Source organism: Gopherus evgoodei, chromosome 6 (assembly GCF_007399415.2).
Source record: "Gopherus evgoodei ecotype Sinaloan lineage chromosome 6, rGopEvg1_v1.p, whole genome shotgun sequence".
In the NCBI taxonomy this organism is placed as follows: domain Eukaryota; kingdom Metazoa; phylum Chordata; order Testudines; family Testudinidae; genus Gopherus; species Gopherus evgoodei.
In genome coordinates, this window is record NC_044327.1 from 80,490,431 (window position 1) to 80,497,505 (window position 7,075).

The window sequence follows — 7,075 nt, forward strand, 5'->3', positions numbered from 1 at the left end:
CAGGAAGTCCCTGGCCCAAAAAGCTTACAATCTAAGTATAAGATGAAAGACTACGGGAGAGTAGAGACAGACAGACTGGGGACACAAGGAAACCCAGGCAGTGGTCACAGCACACCAGCTGCTTAACTAGTGTCAAGTTTTTTGTAGGCGTCACTGCAGACCCAGAAGGATCTAGCCAGGGCACTGAGCCCAGCAGCCTCTCCTTACCACTCATGGAGAATAGCAACCACGTCAGGCAAGAGAAGCTTCAGATCAGTCATCAGCTCTGAAACTTGGTCTTGCTGTTTTCCCATTAGTTGTTAGTCCCCATCATCTCACCTCTCTTCTATCACCACAACCCTTCAAATACCCAACCTTACTCTCCATGCCCATCGTGTTTTCACTATCTCTTTCCCTCTTTCTTTTCCCTTTATCTCCCTCTGCGTCTTCCTCAGTTCAAGATAAGATTCTTATCACATTACCTTCAAGCAAGATAACTGACCATGATAGAGGGGGTTGCCCTGGGCAAACCCTGAGATAATGCCCCTCCCCACTCCTTACTGAGGCATGCCCCAGGCACAGTGAGTGCTTCCAGCAACTGAAGTCTGAGTCTGCCACCATGTTTCAGAGGAGCACTACTGAATTCTCCTACAGTGGGCACTGGTGTTTTCAAAAGCAACAGACAACTTCATAGATGCCAATATGGCCCAAGGCTTGGGTATTCTGGTACAACCAAAGACTGTCCCTGATGTAGTGGAAACTATAAATAGCTCACACCTATCACTGGGGGTCAGTGGGGACCACCACCAGAGTTGATTTCAACACCACTGCCACAGTACAACAACTACCATTATGTCTTCACGAAGAAGAATACTGATAGCCTACCACCACCATGGGACTATGACTGCCTGATTGAGCTGCAACCAGAGACCAAGGTGTCATTTGGCTACATTTACTTGATGTCAGCTGCCCTGCATTCCTATCTCTCAGAGAATCTATCCAAGGGTTTCATATGGTCATCTCTCTCTCCTTGCTGGGGTCCCTTTTTTTGTAGTTAAAAAGAAAGCCTGCCCCTATGCATGGATTACCAAGCCCTCAGTCAGATTACCATCAGGAATCAATGCACTTTCCACTTATCCTGGAATTACTGGATCAAGTGCAATCAGGCCAGTTATTCACTAAACTCAACCTGTAAGGGGCTTACAACGTGCTTCAGATCCATGCTGGGGATGACGGAGGACAGCTTTTCTAATTCAGCCTCTATGAATACCTGTTTGGCCTCAGAAATGCCCTTGCAACATTCCAGCACTTTGTGAACAAGTTCTTCCTTGACATCGTAGATCAGTACATCATGATCCACCAAAGTATCCTCTTTGGAAGGCTTCCATTACAGCTGCTATGCTTTTCACAGCAGAACAAGTCTTCTGTTCCCATCTCCAGTGGGTGACTTTGCTCAGCTTTCCCAGGTTTATGAGTAAATCTATCAGGAATTGCAATGTTGAGTGAATGATTGTCTTCAGTAGTGGGGAAGAATCAGCAAGTATCTGTCTGGCCTGTTCATTATTTTTTCCAACACTTCTTGAAGTACCATAAACATAGTTAACAGTTACAGAAACTATAGACTTGTCCAGAGGATCTAGAAATCATCCCTCCCCACTGCTTTCTTTCATGGGAATTTCAAGAATTTTGAGATTTTTAGATTCATCTATGGTGTGCCACAATAGGTAAAGAGAATATCTCTAGAATCAGCGTAGTTTGTCTCTATGGACTTTTGCTCCTCAACAAGGAATCAGCTTTCACATTCTCTGTCATAAAATTAAATTGGTCGTCATCAGACTGATCATTTATTCTGATCTTGCTCCTCCCAGTTCGTTCAATATCTCTGTATTTAAGGCACCTATCACCATAGATTTTAAGGTCAGAAGGGAAAACTATGATCATTTAGTCTGACCACCTCCACAGTATATGGCATTAAACACATTAGCACCATTTGTCAGTCCTTGTACCTGGGTGTCGATTGCTTAGGGGTCTCTAGCCTGCAAGAACTCTAGTTTCCTTATACTAAGAATAATGAAAAGCTCCATAAGAACCCTTTAGACAAAGGCAATGACTCATCTAATTTTGGGGCATCTGTGTCTAGGATTTCTCGAGTAAACTTGGTAAATCTAGATAGGAGTCAGAGTGGTAGCCTTGTTAGTCTGTATCAGTAAACAGAACAGGAGTACTTGTGGCACCTTTAGAGACTAACAAATTTATTTGAGCATAAGCTTTCATGGTCTAAAACCCACTTCATTGGATGCATGTAGTGGAAAATACAGTAGGAAGATTATATATATATATATATATACACATATACAGGGAGAACATGAAAAAATGAGTGTTGCCATACCAACTCTAACGAGACTAATCAATTAAGGTGGGCTATTATCAGCAGGAGAAAAAAAACTTTTGTAGTGATAATCAGGATGGCCCATTCAAACAGTTGACAAGGTGCGAGTAACAGTAAGGGAAAATTAGCATGGGGAAATAGTTTTTACTTTATGTAATGACCCATCCACTCCCAATCTTTATTCAAGCCTAATTTAATGGTGTCCAATTTGCAAATTAATTCCAGTTCTGCATTTCTCGTGGGAGTCTGTTTTAGATAGGAATGAGGCTGTAAGATGAGATTTTTCTCTGCACTCTGCTAGCCTTAGCTAAACAGCCTGGAACAGGTGCATGTTCTGCATCCTAAATGGGATCCTTTTCCCTTTCATCTAGCAAACATTTCTGTGTGCCTCTAACAGAGCCTGATTTAGTTTTAGTAAGTACCTCTAAATGACAGAGGGAGTCAGTGTCAGTTCCTGACATATGTGATGAACTCCTAGTTGGACCTGAGAGTGTTAGAGTTAGAATCCAAGAATCCCCCCCAAATGATGGATTAGTATGGTTTATTTTCTATAAGCTTGAAAGCCTGATTCTACAGCACTTTGTACTCATATTCTCTTTAGCTTCCATGGGCATTGTGCACGAAGCAGCTGTGTGATCATCTAGTCTGACCTCTTGCACAAAGCAGGCCACAGAACCCTACCCATCCACTTCTATAACAAACCCCAAACCTATGTCCGAGTTATTGAAGTCCTCAAATTGTGGTTTGAAGACCTCAAGCTCCAGAGAATCCACCAGCAAGTGACCCATGCCCCACGCTGCAGGGGAAGGCGAAAAACCTCCAGGGCCTCTGCCAATCTGCCCTTGAGGAAAATTCCTTCCTGACCCCAAATATGGCAATCAGCTAAACCCTGAGCATGTGGGCAAGACTCACCAGCCAGCAGGAAAGAATTATCTGCAGTAACTCAGATCCCATCCCATCCAACATCCCATCACTGCCCACATGGCATACTTATCTGCTGATAATCAAAGATCAATTGCCAGAATTAAGCTATTCCATCATACCATCCCCATAAACTTATCAAGCTTAGTCTTAAAGCCAGATATGTCTTTTGCCCCCACTACTCCCCTTGGAAGGTAGAGAGGCCTCAAACTGAAATCAATGGAGTTAGATACCTAAGTGGCTTAAGCACTTTTGAAAATCCCTATCTGTGCCTGTAGGCACCTAAAGGCCTCCGAAAATGTGGCCCTGAGTTCACCTAACCCCATTGTAGAGGTTGGAACTAGATACCTAATTCTGCTGCTGACAGGGTGAAGACTGGATTAATTATTCTCATGAAGTAATTTATTCTTTTTTAACAGGAGATTTTGCATCAGAGAGCAGTATTCCTCCCATTGTCCCTTTTTCCTCTAGTTTTGGTTTATTACCTGCTACTGTAAAGTCCAGTAAGCAGGCAGACTGTGCAGGACAAATGGTAATGTTAAACTGTAGCAGAAGTGTCAAAAGGGGGGCAAATAAAATTTCAAGAATTATTGCTTTGAATTATTTTAACCCACTTTAAAAGGTAATAAATAGGCCTATTCATCCATATCCCCTAGGGATAGTATTCTTCTATAATGATGAAAGGTAGAATATAGGCCAGAGCTGCTAATGTTGTTATGATAATCCTATGTACTTCAGTGGTTGTTTGCACTTAACTGTGGCATAGAATAAAATACTTTTTAGTGATCAAGTACCCAGAGATCACTGTGATAGTATGCTTTGTCTCAAGATTTTTATTTTACAAAGAAGATAAGCATTTCCTATAGAGCTACAGAAAAGGACCTTCAAATAACCGTTTTCCCAAAAAATCTGTTTCATGCCACAAACTTAATCTACACTGTGTATCTCTGAAGCAAGTTGTCATATTAATTCAGGGTTTGTTTTTTAGAATCTATTTGTTCTTTAAATGTTCCCCACTAAAAGAAAAGGCTGTGTAGCCAAAATTACAGTTCACCTTGGTCCACTTTGCAAATGCTTGACATATGATAGCATTGTTCTCAGGCAACTAATCTACAAACAGTCTAATGGAGTACATTTATGGAGCTGTTTCTAAAGAAGTGACAGTACTCTAGTATTGCCAGCTGTTAAAATGATGGATAAGATACTTTATTTTAAGGCTGCAGTATACTCATCACAGTGAGGCAATGCATGTGAATGCACTTACGTTGCTCTGGCTGTGTTCAGAGGCGGCATCACTTGATGCAGCACAGCAGCAAGATAAGGATAGATACAAGGATGGATTTCAAGTGGCTGGCTGCAAATTTTATTACATTTAAATACAGAAGAGGGGCACTACCTGCCCATCACCCATACTCTCCTATACCAGGCATTTCATTAGTTCCAGTTTGGGGGGTATAGGGTTCTTACCATATCACGTATAACTAAGGGGGGGGGGGTCTCCTCAGCCTACCTTCCAGGACTCTGCTAATTTTCAGTCCTGTTATCCAGGGTTTTCTGAACCCCAAACTGTGGTAACTAGTCTCTTTTCCCAGCATTTCAGGGCATAAATCAATGCGGACACAGCTCCTCCATCTGATAAATGATTGACACATACAAGTGTGATTACAATAAAAAATCCTTGTTTTTATTGAGTCTAAAGCACACATCTAAAATAACAATAGTTTGTAGCACCCCGGATATAGTTACCCAAAGTCTGAGATAGTGTTGAGTGGTCAACAAGAGGTTTCTGGTGGCCAGCCTGCTGCCTAGCCGAGCTGTATGTTAGATTCCTAGCTTGTCAAATGCCTCTTCGAACTTCTCCAAATCTAACTAATCTCTTTTATAGGTTGCTCAAAACAAAGCACATAACTCACAGTAACCCCTAATGGGCTGACAATTTGCCTAGCAACAGCAGAGAACTCATAATTTCTACTTATCAGCAAAGGAACTCCCAGCAAAAAAAAAGAAAACAACCTTATAATTACAGACATCCAGATCCAAGGTCAGCTTTTCACACGCTTTCCCATTCTCATGAATCTGTTACTTTATCTATCCTTACTAGCAATACTGATGCTGTGCAGCTGTTTTGTCTGCTTAAGCAAAGGCCAAATTATCCCTGACTATGTAGTGTCTTTGTTTCCAATTAATGGTGGCTTCTTCTTCTTCAGTGCTTAGCTGAACAGTTGGCCATAGCGATCGTTTGCCATTTGGTCTGTTCCTGTGAGACTGCAAGGGTTTGACAGCCCGAGAGTGCAAATTTGGAACAGACTGGATGAACCCATGAGATAGGGGAGTCTGCCTCTGGGCTGCCTCCACACTTCAGTTGGTGGAATTTTATCCTGGATGTTACAAGCCACCCAGAGAACACCGTTCACCGGAACATCTTGTGGCAATCTCAAGACATGTCCAAAAAGCCTGCAGACAATGGCCCTGGTAGTCTGTAGACTGTACTGCCTGTAAACTTCTGCATTACAAATGAAGTCATTCCACTTTATGCCTATTTATACAACATTGGCATTTTGTGGCATAGTGTCCATGTTTCGCAGTAGTAGAACTGTACAGGGAGAATACAGCTCGAATAGAACTTGAACTTGGTTGTCATGATGAGATGATATTGATTCCATAGTCATTGTAAACGACCCATGGCAGATGCTGTGATGCCAATCCAATGGAAAACCTCCATGTAAGAGTTGGAGGAATTGGTGAATATAGAATCCAAATAGCAAAAGCTGGAGACTATTCCGACAGTTTCATTATTCATTATTTCATTATTCAAAGAGATTGGAGTCACTGGTGGAGACACTGATGATCCTAGATTTTGCAGCTTTGTCTTTGACCATGAAACGTGGAGGCCAACCTTAGCCAACTCCTCCTCCATTTGCTGGAGTGCCTCGCAAACTTTGTCAGGGATCTGTAGTAGAAGAACAGCACCATCCGCATAATCAAGGTCTGAGAGCCAATGGACCTGACGGGATGCTGCATTATGAAATCACTTGCCCAACAAAAGAGTGCAGGGGCCCTGCCTGATATCAGATACTGATTAAAAAGGTGCCAGCCTCTGATTCCCCAGACATACATAGGCAGTGGTTCCATTATTCAGCTCTCTAATAAAGTCCAGCAGAGTGGTAGGGACTCCTGTGCCCTTTAAGGCCTCCCGTAGCCTTAATGGTGGCTGAGTACACAAAAATGGCTCCAGTTATGTCAAGTCAGTTTTCTCATAATACTCCCCTCCTTGAAGGTCTCATAACATTAAGACCTTCACCTATAACAAATTCAGTGGGTTACTAGAGAAGCCCAGCACAGGCTCAAGGCTCTCAGCTGAGACTGAGCAAAGACCTTTTTACTGCCACCCTCAGCTTTCGCCCATCATCTTGCCTCAGTAACAGCCAGACTTTATATAATCTCCATCGGGAAAGGCCCATGGTCTATAAAAGCACAAGCCTTGCAATCGGTTGATTTTCTTTAATACCCAGCACATTAGGGCCAGGAATAAAACAACTAACACCACCTGGAACATCAGAATCACCACAAATTTAAGATCCTCATTGCTGTGGGGGACCATCCCAGCAAAGACTCCCAAGATTTGTGTTCCAAATCTTTGTAACCCCCTCAATTACTTGTTTAATCTCATGAGTGGAGTGCTGGACAGTGACCATGACTCTGTGTGCTTCTTGTTTAGCTGCATATAAATAATTCCTGTGGTTATGTCAAGTCTAGTTCTCTCATAACATTGCCACTCCCCAAGCC